This window comes from Muntiacus reevesi, chromosome 14, assembly GCF_963930625.1.
Source record: "Muntiacus reevesi chromosome 14, mMunRee1.1, whole genome shotgun sequence".
NCBI lineage: Eukaryota > Metazoa > Chordata > Mammalia > Artiodactyla > Cervidae > Muntiacus > Muntiacus reevesi.
Genome location: NC_089262.1, coordinates 30,590,510 through 30,613,615, shown reverse-complemented (window position 1 = coordinate 30,613,615; position 23,106 = coordinate 30,590,510). Strand labels below are relative to the sequence as shown.

The 23,106-nt window shown below is 42.4% G+C and overlaps 1 protein-coding gene across 5 annotated transcripts in view; it reads left to right on the top strand.

Moving 5' to 3' along the window:
- The window catches only part of PRLR (prolactin receptor), a 194,183-nt gene that overhangs the window by 115,392 nt on the left and 55,685 nt on the right, over positions 1-23,106 (top strand). For all 5 annotated transcript variants that reach the window (XM_065905385.1, XM_065905384.1, XM_065905383.1 and 2 more), the window contains exon 2: positions 19,658-19,718. The gene's annotated coding sequence lies outside the window, so the exon portion shown is untranslated. The remainder of the gene's footprint in view (positions 1-19,657; positions 19,719-23,106) is intronic.

Sequence of the window (23,106 nt, the reverse complement as noted above, 5' to 3'; positions counted from 1 at the left end):
AGAATTTACAGACTGATTGGCCACTTTGTTTCTTGTTTTAGATTGCAAAAATATGATCAGGACCATATTAGATGATATCAAGGAATTAGTATTAATCCTGTTAGATAACTAAAATCACACTATGGTTGCATAAGAATGTGGTTGTAATTGTTAGACATGCATACTGGACTAAGTAGGGGTAAAATAGCATGATGCCTGAGATTTGCTTTTTTTAAAAAATAGTAAAGTAACATGTCCAGTAATATATGCAGATCTCTTTTGAGCTGACAACTCTTCTGGGTATGGAATCTATATTCTAGAAAAAGAATTCAAGAGGCTGGAGTAAGCAGATGTTGGTGCTCTTGAGTGTTGCAGATACAGAGCCAAGAGACTTTATGTTTTAGAGGCTGCACAAAGCTTTTCCTGAAAATCTGGAATATGAAAGTTGAATTAATTACCTTTTCCTTCCATGTTATATGGATAGGATGGTAAGCAGAAAGCCATTTCCGCTGAGAAAAAAAGAATCCCTGAAAGGTTTTAGTGATTTTGCCAGGAGCACATACTAATGGCAGCATCAAAGCCAGAATGAGGATTGAAGGGTGAGATTCCATGACTATCTGTCTTCCGACTTCCATCCACTTCTGCTGGGGAAGTTCCAAAAGTATAAATGTATAAAATACAGATATTTTGGTACCTTTGGTTCTGTGGGATTTGTTTCAGTCTGTCCAGTATCCAAGTCTCCTTAATCGTTCTTAAAGCTCCTTCTAGTGGTTACCACCCTTATGGCAGAAAGTGAAGAACTAAAGAGCCTCTTGATGAAAGTGAAAGAGGAGAGTGAAAAAACTGGCTTAAAATTCAACATTCAAAAAACTAGGATCATGGCATCTGATCTTATCACTTCAAGGCATATAGATGGGGAAACAGAGACTTTAATTTTTGGGGCTCCAAAATCACTGCAGATGGTAACTGCAGCCATGAAATTAAACGACACTTGCTCCTTGGAAGAAAAGCTATGACCAACCTCGACAGCATATTAGAAAGCAGAGATATTACTTTGCCAACAAAGTTCTGTCTAGTCAAAGCAATGGTTTGTCCAGTAGTCATGTATGGATGTGAGAATTGGACTATAAAGAAAGCTGAGCACAGAAGAATTGATGCTTTTGAACTGTGGAGTTGGAGAAGACTCTTGAGAGTCCCTTGGATTGCAAGGAGATCAAACCAATCAATCCTAAAGGAAATCAGTCCTGAATGTTCATTGGAAGGACTGATGCTGAAACTGAAACTCCAATACTTTGGCCACCTGATGAGAACTGACTCCTTGGGAAAGACCCTGATGCTGGGAAAGATTGGGGGCATGAGGAGAAGGGGATGACAGAGGATGAGATGGTTGGATGGCATCACTGACTCAATGGCCATGAGTTTGAGCAAACTCCAGGAATTGGTGTTGGACAGGGAAGCCTGGCATGCTCCAGTCCATGGGGTAGCAAAGAGTTGGACACGACTGAGCAACTGAATTGAACTGAGTGGTTGGAACTCTCCTTTAAATAAAAATTAACAAGACCTCATAGCAGTGAACTCAGAAAAGCATCACTGGCTTCTTTCGGGAAATTGTAACTTTCCCACTGGAAGGGGCAGAGATGCTGATCTGGAACAGTACATGTGCTGGGTCCACATCAGTCCAGGGGACCAAATCCTGTCCATTTCAAGTATTTTCACTGATCAAAAATGCAATCAGACTTTATATGGGTGCAGAAAAGAAGTATGAATTGGTCACAGAAAAGGTGTTTAAATGAGCACACCAGATCATATGTATACAAACCACCTGGATTAGTTTGTCAGGGCTTCTGTTACAAAGTATCACAACCAACGGCTTAAAAGAACAGAAATGTATTTTCTCATAAGTTATGGAGGCTGTAAATTGGGAACAAAGATTTCCCCAGAGCCTTGCTCCCTCTGAGACTCGGGAGATGCTTACCTTGCCTCTTCCCGACTTCCAGTGGTGACTGGCTGGTCCTGGTGTCTCTCGACTTATAGCTGCATCCCTTCTATCTCTGCCTTGGTCATCACAGGTCATTTCCCTTGTACATCTCTGCTTCTTACCAGTGTGAGAAGTAATTAACTAATTACATCACCCATGACCCAGTTTTCAAATCAGTTCACATTTTGACGTATTGGGGGACTTTAACATCTCTTTTGAGGGGACATGATTCAACCCAGTATACCATCCAAACAAATGACGTTGTGAGAAGGTTCCATTTGCATCTAATGTTGTAACCAGGCTTCCCATGTGGCCCTCGAGGTAAAAAACCCACCTGCCAAGCAGGAAACTTAAGAGATTCAGGTTCAATCCCTGGGTCAGAAAGATCCCCTGGAGGAGGGCATGCCAACCCACTCCAGTGTTCTTGCCTGGAGAACCTATGGACAGAGGGGCCTGGTGGGCTACAGTCCAAGGGGTGACAAAAAGTTAGACATGACTGAAGCAACTTAGCATGCACAACGCCCGTTGTGACTGGGCTCCTGACTTTACACAATATTAGAGCTAAAAACCCACTTCTGTCTGAAAAGTGATGTTTGGCAAGAAGGGTTAAGAAAACAGCCCAGACTCCAAGGCCAGTGCCTGCCCCTTCAGAAGCACATGTCCCCTCCTGTGTGACGTGCTCCCGAGTGATGGGATGCCAACGAGGTAATGATCGAAGGGTAGACTGTAGCTTGCAGCAGGCAGGGTCACTCAGAATTCATGGCTCACCTCCTGTAGCTTGCCCTGGCCACCCTGGCGCTTACCCCTCTCAGTTCTTCGCCCTCCACCTTGCTCATCCTCCCTGCTTTGCTGGGAAACAACAGCTGCTTTGAATCTAGCCACTTTGATTTGGTGGCAAGTGAACTGTAAACCAGATTAAGCGAAACGAAGCAAATCCAATGACTGTCACAAGCAAGTTGTCCAATTATTGCTTTTTTTGCAGTGAGGGCAAAAGGCAGTAAAGGCCTTATATATCATAACGCAAATACTAATTTGCCTGAATCAACTTGACAAGGGGTAATCAGCAAATGGGTTGGTGCTCATCAGAGCTGCACAGACTAGTCTCTGAGGAGGTCAGAACCAGGAATAAACCCTCCCAGGAACCCTCGGTGAATCTAACAAGTTCCCTGCCTTCTGCATTCTGAAGCAAAGGTCCAACCTTCACCTGACTTGTAGCCTGCCTAGGGTAAGTCACTGGGCTTCTTGGTGGATTTTTGGTGCCACAGGCTCTCTCTCTCTCTCTCTCTCTCTCTTTCTCTCTCTCTCTCTCTCTCTCTCTCTCTCTCTCTCTCTCTCTCTCTCTCTTTGGGTGAGGATCAGGTTCTCTGGAAGTGATGAGAAAGTGAAAATGTGTTTGCAGAATCTGTCCCACACTCTCACCCCACTATTTGACATTTTACCTGCCTTCTGAGGTAGGTCAGGGAGTTAAACCATATGTGTTACTGACAGAGGACAGAAGGTGAGGGAACAGGAAGAAAAGAAAAAGGAAATATGTTTCAAAGGGGTAAAAAATTATCAGTGGGTAAAATGACCAAGACATCATTTTATGATGTAATGGTGTCTGAATGATAGAGAGAGTGGATTTGGCCCAGATACTAGAATCTTTCCAGATTTCAGGGCCTCCTCCTGTCTTGAGCCCCAGCTCCACATTTGTCATGGTTAATCCCTTGACCTTTGTGGAAATCCTCCCTGACGTCACTGGACGAGAGGCCTGGAATGGAAAGGAAGGACTTTGTTAGAGCTGCATGAATCCACATGGCTCATCTCCTGACAGGAAAGCTCAGTGGAGAATAGGACTCTCACTATTTAGAAACTGGACTAGGGTTCCTATCCAGAGGATACAATTTGCCATCGCCTTTGTGGTTTGTACAGTGCATGAATTAAGTTGCTTTGGTCATGTCTGATTCTTTGCAGCCCAGTGAACTGTAGCCTACCATGTTCCTCTGTCCATGGGGATTCTCCAGGCAAGAGTACTGGAGTGGGTTGCCATGGCCTCCTCCAGGGGATCTTCCTGACCCAGGGTATGAACCTGCACCTCTTAACATCTCCTGCATTGGCAGACAGGTTCTTTACCACTACCACCACCTGGGAAGCCAGTTTGTATGGCCAGTGGAGCAAATCAACACTAAGGAGAGAACATTTTTCTCTTGATGCCTAAGTGCCAATCACAATCGTTCGGAGTTCTCGTAATTGGCATCCCAGCCTCATCTAACTGTTTTTGTAATACACATGTATTGAAATAAAATCTGCCTACATTTCCACCGCCAACATCCAAAAACATGAGGCACCATCTATTTTTTTCCCCTACCAGTTTCTGTCTATAGGGCTTTGTATTCATTAACAATTGGCTCTGTTCCCTTTGCGGTCTAGAGGCCCTGTTCCAGGTCACCTGTGATTTGGAACACTGAGTCCTTGGCAGTGAGCTTAAGAGAAAGAGAGCATGGGGAAGGGACCAAAGGTGGAGCCAGATTTGAAGGTTTAGCCTGAAAGTTATACTTAGAGAGTCAGTTATATCTAGAACTCCGACTTCCTAGCCATCACATACTTGACAGACAAGTTAAAAGTAAAGACAAGACTAATTATCAAGGCTCTTGGTGGGGAGTGGGGAGAGGAGGAAAGGGATAAATGCTTTCATGGTCGTCACTGTTTACTCAAACAGAGTGTCACTAATAATGAAGGTTGCTGAACATGAAAGGGTATCTGTTAGCAGTTTTGCAAGTAAGTAGGGGAAATTACACACTAACATTTCTTTTAAATATTTTTATTATATAATTTACATACCATCAAGTTTATCCCTTTAAAGCCTACAACTTAGTGGTTTTCAGTATATTTACAGAGTTGTGCAACCCTCATTATAACCTAGTTTTAAAACATTTCATCAACCACAGAAGGAACTTGGTACACATTAGCAGTCATTCCCCTTTCCCCTTTTTGCCCTACCCCTGCCCCTGGCAACCACTAATCTATTTTCAGTTGCTGTGGATTGGCTTTTTCTGGACAGTCCATATAAATGGAATCATGCTATATGTGGCCTCTTGAGACTGGCTTCTCTCACTCAGGATAGTGATTTTGAGGTTTGTCCAAGTTATAGCATATGACAGTACTTCATCCCTTTCTGTTGTTGAATAAAATTCCATTGGAGATATACCACATGCTGCTTGTCCATTTATCAGTTGATGGACAACACACTTGTGTTTTACTTAAAAGAGCAAATTGCCACAGTCTCAACAATCTGAGTTGAACAGCTGTTTGCTGAAGGTAGGAGTTAATAAAACAACTCCTGATCTTAATATGTTAGATTTAAGAGATAAGATTACTAAGGGATTTAAGATTTAGTTTTGGTAGCAAAAAACTGATTTATATTCAGGTTTGTGGTAAGTAGATGTTTGCAAGATAAACGAATGATTTTAGCATAATAAGGTCATATTTGCATTTGTGTTTTTCAGTTATCTCAGTAGAGTAGATCTGTATAGAGAAGTGTTCACTCATTCCTTCTAATGAAATAACTTTAGAATGCTACATCCACATGAAACACAGCACCTGCCTTTGTATTCAGCCAGCAAGTGCACAGCTGAGTTTGAAGCCAAGCTCCATAGCTGATCCTGCCAGGAATCTACTGGTTGTACTGTCCTATTGTACTAGTTTTTGTCTTTTCTCTGATTCTGACTCAGGTGTAAATGAGGAAGCACGGGAAAGAGGAGCAAGAGGGAGCAAATAAGGTTCCACATATCTGGAAAGTTGCCTGGGATTCATATTCAAGCAGTCTTTCTTAAGGTGTCAAAACTCTCCCTACATGGGGAGTAGTGGCCAGACTGTAGGCTCTGGAATCTAGGCATGGCCATTTCATATCTTTGTGATGTCGGGCAGGTACTTAATCTGTCTTTCTGGTTCTCATCAGCAAAGTAAAGATAATAATGGTTCTTAGTTCTCAAGATGCTTTGAGGATTCCCATGATTCCTGGCACATAGAAAACTGTTAAAATGAATATTGCTAGCATGTATTCACTACTTGCTATTTCCTGGACACTGTGCATGGAATCTTCACAGCAATCCAAAAAGGTAGTGAAGGGTATTCCCACTTTGCAGATGAAGAAATGGAGATTTAAGGAAGTATAAATATATCTTCCTCAAGGCCAGTTGGTTTAAAAGTGGCGCAAGTCACTTTTATATACCCTTCGGTCTGATTCAGATTCTTTGCATGTCCATTAGACCAGGGTGCTTATATGCAATGAATCGTGCTAGCCAATATGCTGCCAACTGGAATATAGCTATAATAACATACACATCTGTTTTAATAAATATGAATAATAAATGCAATTGGGCCACTTTGGAAAATAATGTGACCAAAACCCATGGGGAGAAAACAGCAGTAATAGACTAAGACGAAGCTGTTAGAACAAACATGGGGCTTAACAGACCTCAAAGTAAGACATAGCATCTGGTGAGATGCTATATCCTCTCAACTCAGGGGAGCTAGACCCTGTGGTTTATGGGAATTAAAAGAACACTGCATGTGGTACTTGGTTTATAGAAGGTAACTGACTCATTTCCATTAGCTAGGGAATTAGTAGTCTCTCGTGCCTATGTTAATATTCCAGTTGTCAGCTTAATTGTTTAAGGTGTTTCCATTGACATCACCACTCACCCACCAGCAGCACTTTTAAATTAGCCTTGAGAGCAAAAGAGTAAATAGAAGCACAGTTTATCATTCTGTCAAGTTCAAGTACCTAAAAAAGGCAACATCTGATAGTCAAGCAAACAACTAGACCGCAAAGCAGAAGTGTCAGCATTGACACAGCATTGACACATTTACAGCTCCATGAGGGTTATTAACTGTGTTGCCCCAGGAGTCCAGGAGAAGACAGTTCAAGGGTCAGAGACACATGGTATTTAGATGGTCCGCAACTAGCTGGGACAACAGGAAACCTAAAACAGACTTTCCTTCTAACATTCCCTTCTAAACAGCCTTCCTGATTACACAGTGTAAAATAAGAACAGTTTTGGATACTAATCCTAAATAATCCCAAGCTTTGGAAATATTTATTCTCTCATATTTTTAGGTAAAAAGATGTTCTCAATTCAGATTACCACAATTATAGCAATCTGCTCTTTTAATTAAAAGAGTGTGTTCTTTTCCCCACTTATAGTATTAGTGGCTTCAAATGCATAATGAACCTTTTTGTAAACCAATTCATGAGGGTTTAGACATTAGGGCAAAGGTAACATTTTAAGAATGTTCTTATGTTGCAATCAATTGGGGATTATTTTCTAAACCAATTTCTTGAGAATTCTGGCTAAAGCCTTTTCATCATTGGGAGTTTTTTTTTTCCAATTGTCCTTTTAATTAGGAGTGTAACCCTGGCTTGTAGATGCTACAGGTTTTTCTGGGAGGGCAGATTTACACATGTGGTCTCTGAGCTAAAAAAAAAGCAGAAGGTCCTTTGGTTCAGGTCCACTGCTGGTTTCCACCTCATTCAACCCATGGTTGCCCCAGTCAGGATGACCACTGGTAGATTTATGCAGATTCACATTCGGGCCATGGCTATTCATCGGACTAGAACAGCCAGCCTACTTTTTGGCGATTGTCATTTGGTGCTATCAGGCTTGTAAAATCCAGCTGTAAACTCTGCCCTTCCCTGCTAGTCTGTCAAGGCGATCTGGACTTTGGTTCTTTGTAAACTATCGATAGTTCTCTTTATTTGTTGTTGTTGTTCAGTTGCTAAGTCGTGTCCGACTCTTTGTGACCACAGGGACCACAGCACCATGTCAGGCTTCCAGGTCCTCCACTATCTGTCAGTTTGCTTATGTTCATGTCCGTTAAGTCGGTGATGTCATCTATCCATCTCAGCAGCAGCAGCCCTCTTCCTTTTCCTTCTATCTTTCCCAGCATCAGGGTCTCTTTATTTACTCTACACTTACTCCCAAAATGATTTAAAAGAACCTTGGTTAGATACGGCTCTGCTGTCCTGTGACCTGGGGCATGTTATAACAATAATGAAAGTTCTCACCTTTCACAGTGTTGCAGGCACTTCATGAACCTTCTCTTGAGAAAGTGATTACCCTCAAAATACAAATTGACTTTCTGCTTCTGGTAAAACTGGAAGATGGAAAATAGCTTGGGAAATAAGGGCACTGGACAAATGCAAGGGTCACCCTGTTAGTCAGTGGACTTGAGTTTCAATGCAGAGTTCCAAAGAACAGCAAGGAGAGATGAGAAAGCCTTCCTCAGTGATCAATGCCAAGAAACAGAGGAAAACAATAGAATGGGAAAGACTAGAGATCTCTTCAAGAAAATTAGAGATACCAAGGGAATATTTCATGCACAGATGGGCACAATAAAGGACAGAAACAGTATGGACCTAAGAGAAGCAGAAGATATTGAGAAGAGGTGGCAAGAATACACAGAAGAACTGTACAAAAAAGATCATCATGACCAGATAACTATGATGGTGTGATCATCCACCTAGAGCCAGACATCCTGGAATGCAAAGTCAAGCGGGCCATGAACAAAGCTAGTGGAGGTGATGGAATTCCAGTTGAGCTGTTTCAAATCCTAAAAGATGATTCTGTTAAAGTGCTGCACTCAATATGCCAGAAAATTTGGAAAACTCAGCAGTGACCACAGGACTGGAAAAGGTCAGTTTTCTATCCAATCCCAAAGAAAGGTAATGCCAAAGAATCTTCAAATTACCGCACAATTGCACTCACCTCACACACTAGCAAAGTAATGCTCAAAATTCTCCAAGACAGGCTTCAACAGTATGTGAACCATGAACTTCCAGATGATCAAGCTGGATTTAAGAAAGGCAGAGGAACCAGAGGTCAAATTGCCAACATCCAATGGATCATCAAAAAAGCAAGAGAGTTCCAGAAAAACATCTATTTCTGCTTTATTGACTATGCCAAAGCCTTTGACTGTGTGGATCACAACAAACTGTGGAAAATTCTGAAAGAGATGGGAATGCCTGACCACCTGACCTGCATCCTGAGAAATCTGTATGCAGGTCAAGAAGCAACAAATTAGAATTGGACATGGAACAACAAACTGGTTCCAAATAGGAAAAGGAGTATGTCAAGGCTGCATATTGTCATCCTGCTTATTTAACTTAAATGCAGAGTACATCATGAGAAATGCCAGACTGGATGAAGCACAAGCTGGAACTAAGATTGCCGGGAGAAATATCAGTAACCTCAAATATGCAGATGAAACCCCTTATGGCAGAAAGCAAAGAACTAAAGAGCCTCTTGATGAAAGTGAAAGAGGAGAGTGAAAAAGTTGGCTTAAAACTCAACATTCAGAAAACTAAGATCTTGGTATCCAGTACCATACTTCATGGCAAATAGATAGGGAAACAATGGAAACAGTGGCAGACTTTATTTTCTTGGGCTCCAAAATCACTGCAGATGGTGACTACAGCCTTGAAATTAAAAGACAATTGCTCCTTGGAAGAAAATCTATAACCCACCTAGACAGCCTATTAAAAAGCAGAGATATCACTTTGCAGACAAATATCCATCTAGCCAAGGCTATGGTTTTTCCAGTAGTCATGTGTGGATGTGAGAGTTGGACTATAAAGAAAGCTGAGCGCCGAAGAATTAATGCTTTTGAACTGTGGTGTTGGAGAAGACTCTCGAGAGTCCTTTGGGCTGCAAAGAGATCCAACCAGTCCATCCTAAAGGGAATCAGTCCTGAATATTCATTGGAAGGACTGATGCTGAAGCTGAAACTCCAGTACTTTGATCACATGATGCAAAGAACTGACTCATTAGAAAAGACCCTGATGCTGGGAAAGATTGAAGGCGGGAGGAGAAGGGGATGACAGAGGATGAGATGGTTGGATGGCATCACTGACTTGATGGACATAAGTTTGAGTAAGCTCTGAGAGTCAATGATGGACCTGGAAGCCTGGCGTGCTGCAGTCCATGGGGTCGCAAAGAGCCGGACACAACTGAGTGACTGAACTGAACTTAACTGAGAATTTTTTTTAATTAATTTATTTTAATTGGAGGCTAATTACTTTACAATATTGTAGTGGTTTTGCCATACATTGACATGAATCTGCCATAGGTGTACAAATATTCCCCTAACTGAGAGTTTCAATGTGTTGGTTCAACACAGTGGGGTTGGTTTTAACTCTGACCTCCAGAGAAGCCCTCATCCTGGATATTTTTCAAGAAGAGGATATTGGAAACATCAAGACAAGGAGGTCAGGGTGGATATCCTGCCAAGGATTCATACAGGGAACTTCTTGGAATGAAATGAATTGAGGAACTTGTCCTAAATACGAGTAGCTGGGAAAGGTCTTTGAATATTCCCAAAAGATGATTGCAGTTAATCTCTAAAGTCTAGAGTAGGGATGACAGTGAAGTGAAAGTTGCTCAGTTGTATCTAACTCTTTGCAGATACAGTCCATGTAATTCTTTAGGCCAGATACTGGAGTGGGTAGCCATTCCATTCTCTAGGGGACCTTCCCAACCCAGAGGTCAAACCCAGGTCTCCCACATTGCAGGCGGATTCTTTACCAGCTGAGCCACCAGGGAAGCCCAGGGATGATAGACTACAGCTTAAATGGTAAGACCTCATTCTCCAGAACCATAGCATAGTTGTAAGTTCCTTTACTCATCTTCTGGGCCTAATCCAAGCCATTAACTTCTCTAGAGTTTCATATGGTCTCTGCTTAAGCATCCACAGTGACAAGGAGTTGGTCTCTACCACAGGGGCTCATTTCATCTTTGGAACATAATCATCATCATTTAGAATGCATTTTTTTTAGCCCAGAGCTTCTGCCTTATAATATGGCCCATTTATTGTAGTTCTGCTCAGTAATGGACAAGTGGAATATCCAGGGAGAAACTTCACTATGCTATTATTGAATTTGAATCTGTTGTTCAGTTGCTAAGTCATATCAGACTTTGTGACCCCATGGGCATGCCCATGGACTGCAGTATGCCGGGCTCCTCTGTCTTGCACTATCTCCTGGAGTTTGCTCAAACTCATGCCCCTTGAGTTGGAGATGATATTTAACCATCTCATCTTCTGCCACCCCTTTCTCCTTTTGCCTTCAATCTTTCCCAACATCAGGGTCTTTTCTACCAGATGTGAATCGGCTCTTCACATCTGGTAGTCAAAGTATTGGAGCTTCAGCATCAGTCCTTCCAATGAATATTCAGGACTGATTTCCTTTAGAATTGACTGGTTCGATCCCCTTGCTTTCCAAGGGACTCTCAAGAGTCTTCTCCAACACCAAAATTCAAAATAATTAATTCTTCGTCGCTCAACCTTTATGATCCAACTCTCACATCCATGAATGACTTCTGGAAAAACCATAGCTTTGACTAGACGGACCTTTGTAAGCAAAGTGATGTTTTTGCTTTTTAATGCACTGTCTAGATATGTCATAACTTTTCTTCCAAGGAACAAGCATCTTTTAATTTCATGGCTGCAGTCACCATCCACAGCGAGCAGTGATTTAGGAATTTGAATCTACTGCTATGTAATTTCCTCCCATTAGAGGATTTCTCTTCTTGTGCCTTTGAATACACTTCCTCAATGATCATAACAGCCCTAAATGGTTTCCCAAACAACACACAAAGCCCCTGAGTATTGGCACATCTTCCTACTCACAACTTCTCCTCATCTTCTATGTCTCCTGTATCTCTTCCTTTCCTCTGATATCTGCACCCAACTCTCATGATTCTTCTGGAGTCTAAGCATGAACTCAAAGCAGAAGACAGAGACTTCTAGTGGCAAGAGCAAAGGAACTTGCTTCGAGCCCTGGCAAATTTCTCTAAAGCTCTAAATGTTATTATTTAGCTGATGGGATGGGAAGAGTATCATGATAGAATATAAACGAATGTTCATTATAAATTGCAATGTATATTAAAGGCCCTGAAGACTTTAACATTAAATTCAAAAAGACCTCAAGCATCATGTAGTCCCAGATCCTCGTTTTATACTAGAAGACATTAAACAGAGAAGAAAACTGATCTATCCACGGACTGCATTAGAGGCAGGGCTAAAACAGAACCCATGTTTTGTCACTCACAGTCTCTTGCTACCTCTACTGCCCCTCTGTTGAACGGTGAGGGAAATCAGTGAAATCACCCATACACAGACCCTAAACAGTACCCAGCACGTATTAGGTGCTTGATTGCTGGTGGCTGAAGAAATAGTCTTGGAAACGAATGAATGAATAAATGACTAGTACTTGTTTCTGAGGACATTTTATCATTTCCTCCAAAGGTGCTTATGTTTCTAATCAGTTTTTAAGTAGGTCTCTATTAAGGAGCTTGGTTATCAACATGTTCTTGTGAAGGTTAAATGAGACAATGCATTAAAGTGCTGAAAAGCTGTTTCTGACAGTCAGTAAATGTTAAGTCATTATTATCATCCTCTGCTTTCTAGCCATTTTCTAAGTAAGATTATGCTGACACTGGTAAGGACTCACCAATCTGAAAATCACTGCAATCTACTAACAAAGGAATTTTGGAATTGCAGAAGTATTACTACTGTTGGTCAGTTCTTATCCTGTCCTTTTAACTTGGCTATCCATGCCCACCCCTTGTGTTTAGCACCCAGAAAGACACAAAGTGCTGAATTCTTTCACTTCCTCCTCTGAGCTTGTGTTTATTCAGCTCCTGGCCTTCAGACTCTTGTCTCCCATTCCAGCCACCACTTGCCAGTTGGACCTGACAATTTATTTGACTTTGCACTGTGTGGTCCTTCACATTCTTGCTCCCTGTCTTTTTCCATTATCAACCTAAGTCAAGGTTTTGGAATTTCCCTTTGGTACGGTCACTCCTGGGCACCCCAGTAGTTCTCCTCCATCTAAACAAGGTCCCTTTGACCTAAATTGGTGTGTTTTCCTCTCCATATGCTGGACTCCCCAACCTCCAGGATCTAATGCCCGATGATCAGAGGTGGAGCTGATGTAATACTAAAAGAAATAAAGTGCACAATAAATGTAATGTCCTTGAATCACTCCAAAACCATCCCTACGCCACACCCCTGTCCATTGAAAATTTATTTTCCACTCCTGATGCCAAAAACATTGGGGACCGCTGTATGGGATCAGGTTCTCTCCACATTGTAGCATTTGTTATTGATACTGATTTTTTTTTTTTACACTGAGAACTGAGAGTTAGAATTTTAGGTTCTTTACATTTCTGCATTTAAGGAAAGGGAAAAAATGTTGCCAAGGGTAATTTTTTTATTTATTTTTATGTTAACCAAACTGGCTCTTTCCACTTATTTTCATCAGTTGCCTCTGGTCTCCCAGCTTGATGATGCTCAGATTCAACCTACCCTGGAAGAGTGATTCCTGAGTGCTTTATGGAGGTATTTTCCCTTCCAGGGCTTCACAGATCTACAAATTATCATAGTGATCTCTATCAAGTTGCCAAAATGCTTGAAACTTCCTTCTGAAAATCTGAATGCATCTGAGAATTTGACAAAAAGACTAAACTTCAGCCAATGTCAGTACAAAAAAGAACTTGGATAAACTCATCAGCTAAGGCTATACCCAAAGCTCTGATATGGACAGAAATATTATCTGTTTAACCTCTGTGTCTTGTGATGGATTATCATTTAACATCTTCTCCTTTGTCAATGATACATCCATCCCCTTTATATCCCAGAATGTAAGTTCCTTCATCACCTGGATTTGATCTGTTTATAATCACAGCTCTGTCTTCAGCATCTAAAGTGTTTGGCAAACAGCAGGCAGCCAATCAGTGTTTGCTGAATACTGAAAGAATGAATGAGAAGCAGGATAGCCTTGTGGTTGAACCACAGCCTTTGACATCATCTCAGCTTGATATTTGGTTATGCCACTTACCATCTTTGAGACCTCTCTGAATTTCAGTTTCTTCATCAATAAAATGGGATGATGATATCTCTACCTCATCGGTTTGAGGATAATTGAACAAGACAATGCATATAAAGCTCTTAGCGCAGTAGCTGGCATATTTTCAGAACTTGATAAATGTTGACTGTTATGCCTGCTCTTTTCAGTGAAAATCTTGAGTGGTGAAGCTTATTAGAGGTAATTGAACTAATTTAACATGACTAGTACTGATGACTGTACTAAAGACAAATTAGTTTAATTCATCTGTCAGCCAGATTTTACTTAAAGAGCCAGGTTGACAAAACATGTATTGGTCACACCCACTGTGTCTTAAAGTAGTATCCTAGGCTTTCGGGAGTGGGCAGGATGTGGAGATATATATGGCACAGCCTCTCTTCTCAAGAATATAAAATCTAGAAGACTTACTGGTGTGTGGTACTATGCTGAGTATACATATATATGAGGTATTTCTACCACCCACATCATCTGAGTTACTCTTGGTGCTTTGCAGAAAACTATTCCGTGACACTCAGCTTCTCCTTTGAATACTTTCAGTGACAAGAAGCCTACTGCCTCTTGAGCCAGTTCATCCTATTTGGGAACAGTGATCATCTTTAGAAAAAGCTTCCTGAAAATTAGCACAAATCTGTTGTTGTTCAGTCACTCAGTCACGTCTGACTCTTTGCAACCCCACAGACAGCAGCATGCTAGGCTTCCCTGTCCTTCACTATCTCCCAGAGTTTACTCAAACTCATGTCTATGATGCTTTCTAACCATCTCATCCTCCACTGCCCTCTTCTCCTTTGCTTTCAATTTTTCCCAGCATCAGGGTCTTTTCCGATGACTTAGCTCTTCACATCAGGTGCCAAAGTATTGGAGCTTAAGCTTCAGCATCAATCCTTCCAGTGAATATTCAGGATTGATTCCTTTAGGACTGACTTGTTTGATCTCCTTGCAGTCCAATGGACTCTCAAGAGTCTTTTAAAGCACCACAGTTTGAAAGCATCAATTCTTTGATGATCTGCCTTTTTATAGTCCAGCTCTCATACCTGTACATGACTACTGGAAAAACCATAGCTTTGACTAGACAGACCTTTGATGGCCAAGTGACGTCTTTGCTTTTTAATATGCTGTCTAGGTTTGTCATAGCTTTCCTTCAAAGAAGCAAGCATCTTTTTATTTCATGGCACAAATATACCCCCCTACAATTTTTACACATTGATCTAACTCCTGACTTCTGGAAACAACCAGAATAAATCTAATATTTCCCTTCATATCAGAAGTCGGCAGAATAATGCCTACAGGCCAAATTCAGCCCACCATTTATTTTTGTAAATAAAGTTTTATTATAACACAGTCAAGCCTATTCACTCACATATTGTCCACAACTGCTTTTGAACAATAAAGCGATCACAACAGAGAATGTATGGCCATCTAGGCCAAAAATATTTACTATTTGGTCCTTAAAGAAGAAATTGTTCAACTTCTGCTCTATATGACAGACTTCAAGTACCTAGAGACAACTAACATGACTCCTCTTAAAGTGGGAAGCCCAGAACTGAGCCTAGAACTATAAATGGAGACAGAATTAAGACTATCACCTTTCTTCTGGTCACCATACTTCCAATTATGTGGTCAGAGATCAGGTCAGTCTTTGACTGACACACAATATTGGAGTCTATAAAGGACTAAATCTCTGAGATTTCCACCCCAGGAGCTTCTGTTAAGTCATGCCTCCCCATCCTGCACTGGTGAAGCCTAATGCTGAACACTATTCACAAAACTTTAATCTTTCCAGTCTGTCCAAAATATTCAGAAAACAATTCAGCATATATTCAAGGGCTGTAGCAGTCAGGGTCAGAAAGGAAAAAGATGACATATTGTGCTAAGATTTTTAATAGGATGTTATAATTTACATACTGGTGGGCAGAGTTGAGAAAACTAATAAGGGAATTTGTCACCAGCCTCTGCCTCGAGGGGAACGGGCAGGGAGAGGTCTTTCCAGGACCCAATGAGAGATGGAACCATGGAGAGGGGATGCCCACCTAGAACTGTGGCCATGGAGACAGAGTCACTGCTGGAACCAGGCTAGGAAAAAGGCAGGGGTGCTGGGAGATAGGTGCCCTGATGTGTTCTTCTCCCATTCTCTGCTTGCTGTGGGTGGGAACCAAACAGAGCTGAATGACAAGAGTCACAGGAGCGGGCCAGCCCACGGGACACAGAGCAGAAGTAGGAGGAGGTGTGGGCATGAGGGCGAAGAGTGACTCAAGGGCTCAATGGTGTGCGTGCATGCGTGCTAAGTCGCTTCAGTCGTGTCTGACTCTGTGCAACTCCATGGACTGTAGCCGGCTAGGCTCCTCTGTCCACAGGATTTTCCAGGCAAGAATACTGGAGTGGGTTGCCATGCCCTTCTCCAGGAAATGGTGTGCCAGGTATTTTTTCATTCTGAATGAATAAATAGATGAATGAATGGAGTCCAAGACCTAGTACTCAATCAGTGATTGTTGAACTGCAAAAATGAGTGAAAAGACTACACTATTCTTTATAGTCTCTTGCCCCAGAATCCTGACTGAATTTCCACCCCCAGTGCAGCCCTCCTGGGCTCCACTCCTGCACACTCCCCAGCCCCTGCTGACCCCTCGGGGCTTCCTGCCAAAGGGTACAAAGAGTTTGGATTTAATTTGGGAGGTAACAGAGCAGAGCAGGAGTTGTTCTAAACAGAGTTACAACATTATCAAGGAGAGGGCTTTAAGTCCTGAAATCATCCCCAGAATCTAAAATACACTCTAGAATGTTCAGAATTTTTAAATGAAAAATTCAGTATCGCTGTATCCTATGGAGAAAAATGGATGGCTTCTGAGAAAGCTGCCCTGGACAGTTGTATGATGAGCACTCATTTTTCAGATGCCTTGGGACTGGCCATTTTATGCTCAGATGCCTCATCACTTCATAGGCTTTTATTGCAAAGATGTCTGGATTCTCTGTTCCTCTATTTCTGTTTTATAGATAATTTCATTTGTACCTCTTTATTTATTTTCCACATATAAGTGATATCATAGTCTATCTGTCTTTATCTGATGTGCTTCAGCTTACGGTTACCAGGGGGTAAATACGAGTGAGGGATAAACTGGAAGATTGGGATTGACGTATATACGCTAATATATATAAAACAGATAACTAATAAGGGCCTATTGTATAGCAGGCAGAACACTACTCAATATTCTGTAAAGGCCTATATGGAAAAAGAATCTAAAAAAGAGTGGATGGAATATATGTATAGGGCTTCCCTGGTGGCTCATTGATAAAGAACCTGCCTGCCAATGCAGGAGACGTGTAGTCTATCCCTGGGTCAGAAAAATCCTGTGAGTAGGGAATGGCTACCCACTCCAGTATTCTTGCCTGGGAAATCCCATGGACAGAGGAACCTGGCAGGCTACAGTTCATAGGGTTGCTAAAGAGTCAGATATGACTCAGCGACTAAACAACAATGTGTGTATAACTGATTCTCTTTGCTATACACCTGAAACGAAACAACATTGTAAATCAACTACACTTCAACATAAATGTTTTTAACAAAGGATGTCTGGTCTCTCCATTCATTAAGCCAGTAGCGGTGATGTCGAGAGAGTAGGGAATCTAGGAGAGATTTAAGATGCATAAAGCTGCTGGTAGGAATCCACAGCTGCTGGCTGTCCACTTCCTCCTCCAGGGGTTGAGTCAACGTGGAGAATACTCAGCACTGGATTCCTCAAACAATAATCCCCAGAAGTCTGGATTTTGAAGACATAGAAATTATTTTTAAGTATTATTTGTTCTGCTACTCTGGTTAGATTGTTTTTGCATGGAGTGTGCAAGAGAAAATTGAGCACTAAATTAGGAATTGTTCGTGTGTGTGTGTGTGTGTGTGTGTGTGTGTGTGTGTGTGCGCGCGCGCGTGCACGTACATGCGCTCAGTTATGTCTGACTCTTTGCGACCCCAAGGACTGTAGCCCACCAGGCTCCTCTGTCCATGGAATTCTCCAGGCAAGAATACTGGAGTGGGGGGGTCTTCCCAGTCCTGGGATGAACCTGAGTCTCCTGGGTCTCCTGCATTGGCAGATGGATTCTTTACCACCGCGCCATCTGGGAAAGAGCATTGTTATCTGTATTTCAAAGCAAATTTTAAAAAATATACATTTAGGAGCCTATTTTGTATTCAAGCCCTGAAATCCTTTTTTTTTTTTCTAAATCAGATCTATACTGTTTTTTACTATTTATTTTTATTTATCTGTTTGACCACACTGGGTCTTAATTGCAGCATGTGAGATCTAGTTCCACAACCAGAGATTGAACCAAGACACAGGCAGAGTCTTAGCCACTGGACCACCAGGGAAGTCCCTCAGATCCCCACAATTAGCAGTTGTCACCTTATGCCTCACGGAGCCCGGCCAATTAGTCCCCAGAGTTTAAAACATCTTAGACAAAATCTAGAGCCAGATATACTGGAAGGAATGAGATAGGAATCACGATTCTGGATGGTTGCAGCCCAGCTGATAGAAGCCCACACCCAACAGCCCAGGGAACAACATGGTCACAACCAAAAATTATTCACATTTCGAAAAGCAGGCTTCTGCCAATGCTCATATGAACCCATAAGATAGAATCCAACTTGAGCTCTGAGTTGGAGTGGCCAGGTTCCCAGTTCAGTCATCCTATGACAGGATATGTCAATAAATTACATTTAGGATCTCTAGGACCAGATTTACAAAATCGAATCCCAATTAGGATAACTGACAACATGTGACAAAGATCTGCAGATTAGGTAATGGTACTATATCAGTGATTTTTACTATTTGGTAGAGAATCTGCCTGCCAATGCAGGAGACACAGGAGATGTGGATTTGATCCCTGGGTCAGGAAGATCCCCTGGAGGAGGAAATGGCAACGCACTCCCATATTCTTGCCTGGAAAATTCCTTGGACAGAGGAGTTTGGCAGACTGCAGTCCATGGGATCACAAAGAGTCAGACATAACTGAGCATGCATGTACTGTTAATATCAGTGTTAATTTTCTGATTTTAATTAATTACATTACAGTTATTTAAGAGAATGCCCCTGCTCTTAGGAAAACATACTGAAATACTGAAGGGTAAAGAGACATCATGACTTATTCTCAAATGATTCAGTAAAAATAATCATTTGTGTATACATAAAAGAATAAATCAAATGTGGCAAAATATTAGCAATTAGGGGATCTGAGTAAAGGGTATATAAAATTTTTTTAGTATTTTTGCAAGTTATCTATAAGTTTTTAAATTACTTCATAATAAGGAGAAGAAAATGGCAACCCATTCCAGTATTCTTGCCTGGAGAATCCCATGGGCAGAAGAGCCTGGCTAGCTACAGTCCATGGGGTCGCAAGAATCAGACACGACTTAGTGACTAAACCACCACCACCAAGGTTGCTAGAGGGCTTCCGTAGAGCCTCAGATGGTAAAGAATCTGCCTGCAATGCAGGAGACCTGGGTTTGATCCCTGGGTCTGGAAGATCCCCTGGAAAAGGGAATGGCCACCCACTCCAGTGTTCTTTCCTGGAGGATCCTCCATGGATAGAGGAGCCTTGTGGACTACAGTCCAGGGGGTCAAAAAGAGTTGGACACGATTGAGCGACTAACACTAAGGTTGCTAGAAAACTAATTAAAAAAAAAAAAACTAGAGTTGGCTTATGCCATCATTTAAGTGCAGTAATTTCAGTCTTGCTATTGCTGCAAAGTGAGTCAGAAATGGCATCTCCTGTTTCATCATCTTTGAGCTAAAATGAGTCATTTCCTCTTTCAGCTAAAGAACACTTCTGTTCATGGAAGCAAATGCTGAGGATGCTTTCCACGTGAACCCTGAGGTAAGGGGAACTTGACACATGCCCCTCTGTCACACCGCCCATCTGTCCTGCTGTCGCTTCATCCAGGCTCAAGCAGGGACTCTTCTCTCTGGGCTCACAGACAGAATAATTCCAAAGCTGTAAATATCCATGTTGTTGCATTCTGCTGTTCTCAAAAGACCTTTTTCATCTCCCTACCCTGTCCTGCCCGGACCTTCTCTGTTTTTCTCAAAGAAAATGCCATACCTGTTAACAGATGTTATCTCCTTGGGGTACAGTTATGGGAGATTTTAATTTTCTCTGCATAGTTTTCTGTACTTGAGAGAATTTCAATAATGACTGTGTTATTCTTATAAAGTCAGAAAAAAGAAGTATCATGTTTGCTTTTATTTTCCCAAGAAGCTCTACATAAATTCTTTTTTTTTTTTAATATTTATTTATTTGGCTGCACCTGGTTCTTGTTGCAGCATGTGAATTCTTAGCTGCGGCATGTGGGATCTAGTTCCCCGGCCAGGGATCGAACCCAGGTATGCTGTGTTGGGAGCACAGAGTCTTAGCCACTGGACCACCAGGGAAGTCCCTTGGCATAAATTCTTGCCATGGTTTTCTGTCCCCCTTTCAGCCCCTGAATATTGTCACAACTGCATGTCCTCTCCCTCCCAACCCACTGACAGTCCTTACGGAAAGATTGATACATGCTGGGCTCGGCAACTCCCCCATCCACTATCAACAAGGAAAGTCACTTCATGGCCCCATGACCCACTGAGCGCCAGGCACAGTCTGCTGACCTGGATCTCACAAGTTACTGGTACCCTCTTCCCACCTACAGTATCCATTCTAGAGTTGGAATCAGACAGAAGTACTTAACTCACATGTTCCCTCTTCATGCCAACTCACATAGCAAGCTTCAATTCTATCTCCCTAGGATACCAGGCCCAGCTGATAGTATTATGAAGTATTATGAGTCCATTTGACAGATGGAGGAGCCAAGTCTCCCTCTGTATGTACTATAGTAAAATGGGATCTAGACCCTTGGAGACCAGCTTGACATGTGTCACTCTGAGGATACACTCTCTCTTTCAGAGGAAGTTAAGGACTCATGAAAATATGAAACTGACTAGGTCATGAATAGATGAGAATTCTGGACAAAATTATCCTACGGTTTCCTAAATTTACCCCCAGGGTACTTACTAGCCTTCCAACATCGAAAATGATGATCTTTTTAGGACTATCTGATGCTTCCCTGACAGCTTATTTGGTAAAGAATCTTCCTGCAATGCAGGAGACCCCGGTTTGATTCCTGGGTTGGGAAGATCCAGTGGGAGAAGAGACAGGCTACCCACTCCAGTATTCTTGGGCTTCCTTTGTGGCTCAGCTGGTAGAGAATCCGCCTGCAATGTGGGATACCTGGGTTTAATCCCTGGGTTGGGAAGATCCCCTGGAGAAGGGAAAGGCTACCCACTCCAGTATTCTGGCCTGGAGAATTCCATGGACTGTATAGTCCATGGGGTTGCAAAGAGTTGGACACAACTGAGTGACTTTCACTTTCTGATGCTTCAGTGTCAAGAATCCAGCCTGGGCTTTCCCTCTGAGCAAGAGTTTCTTACCTTTAATACTGTTGATGTTCTAGAACAGATAATTCTTTGTTGGGGGCTCTTTTGTCCATTGTAGCATGCTTAGCAGCACCCTTAGATTCCACCCACGAAATGGCAGTATTCTTCCCCTCACCCCACTTGTAACGATCACCGATGTCTTCAGATGTTGACTAAGGTTCCAGAGAGGACAAATTCCCCCCCTCAAGTAGTGACTATAAAATTATATTTCCAGACATTTCCAAATGTCCCCGGGGTTGGAGAAAGCAAGATCCACACTACCCACCCCCCTCCACCCGCCAGTGGAAAACCCCTGCTCTTAGTTACCTTGGCCCAGCAAGAATTTGTATTTTTCATGCAAGTAGACTGAAATCAATAGTGTTCAGAGAGTAGACATCAGCAAGGACTTGGAGAAGGGGATGGTGTGAGTTGTCAAAATGCTTCTGCACAACAAGACCCTGTGGCTGGCTGAAAGTCCAGGAATACTTGGTAACATTGCAACTGGTGAGTCAACCCAGCCAGACTGCAGGCTTCTCAGAGTTTCTTCTTCCAAGGCTTCTGCTCCTTGATGCCAAATGCCTCGTGAGATTTGGTTGAGTAAAGGACAAATGAGAGAGGGAAGGGTGACACTGAACACTTGAGCAACCCTTACCTTCGGGAGGTTCAGAAAAGTACAGCGTGATCTGAGGGGGTGGGGGGGTGGGCATTGGTGACTCTTTTTTGTTTATATGTTTGTGCGTGCATGCTAAGTCACTTCAGTCACATCTGACTCTTTGCGACTGTATGGACTGTAGCTCAGTAGGCTCCTTTGTCCACGGTACTCTGCAGACAAGAATACTGGAGTGGGTTGCCACGCCCTCCTCCAGGGGATCTTCCTGACCCAGGGATCAAACACAAATCTCTTACATCTCCTGAGTTGGAGATTCTTTATCACTGAGTCACCTGGGAAGCCCGTTTATAAATATACTTATAAAGTGCATCCACCCCTCATTATCCTCACCCTTTACCCAACCTAGTATTTGACGCGAAAGTGTTGGCTTCTGATGCCAGTAGGTATCTGAAAACACAGGCAAGAACTTGAGAGCTGTCCCATGGTTGTCCAAGAGAAACAGAAATGCTGCTCAGGTTCAGGGTGAAAGGAACATCCAAAAAAGCAATGTTCATAAAAGAATTCAGAAGAAAATAAAAGGGGGAATTAGAATTAAGATTAGAATTCCAATTTCTGTCTGTGGCCCCAGTGCAAGGGCCACAGTCCGTTTTGTGGCCTTCAGTATGGTTTCTGGTCTCTTTGAACTATTAACCCTTCAATCCTGCCCCCATGGCAGTGATCTCTCCCTAACAACCTTTACCTGACACCTCCCCCACCCAGGGTGGAACAGAATGCCACTCTGAAGGGCATGCCAGGTTCTTTTGCAAGATCTTGGCATTCTTTGGGCTCGGCCCGTTCCAACCCTCCCACCTCCAGTTCTTTCCCAGGCTCGCATCTACACAGCTTTAACCTTAACTCTCTCCAGGCTTTAAGAGACTAGCTGGAACTGCAGAGCAGCCCAGGGCACCAGGGAGGATGTGCCCGTCCATAGCATATGCTTTGAAGTGAGTCTAAAGCTCTAAGCCTATAATCTTTTCCCCTACTGTGCTTGTCTGCCAGAGTCCTTCAAATGCCTGTCATTTGAGCCTCTGCATTGACTAAAGTATGGCATTGTGCAAACCTACGCATTTACCTAATAGGAGTAAGATTTTAATTTACTGGTAGGAATTTGTCAGATTAGCTTGTTGGTACGTCTCTTAAGAAAAGGGCTTTTGGAGTTGGGACCCAG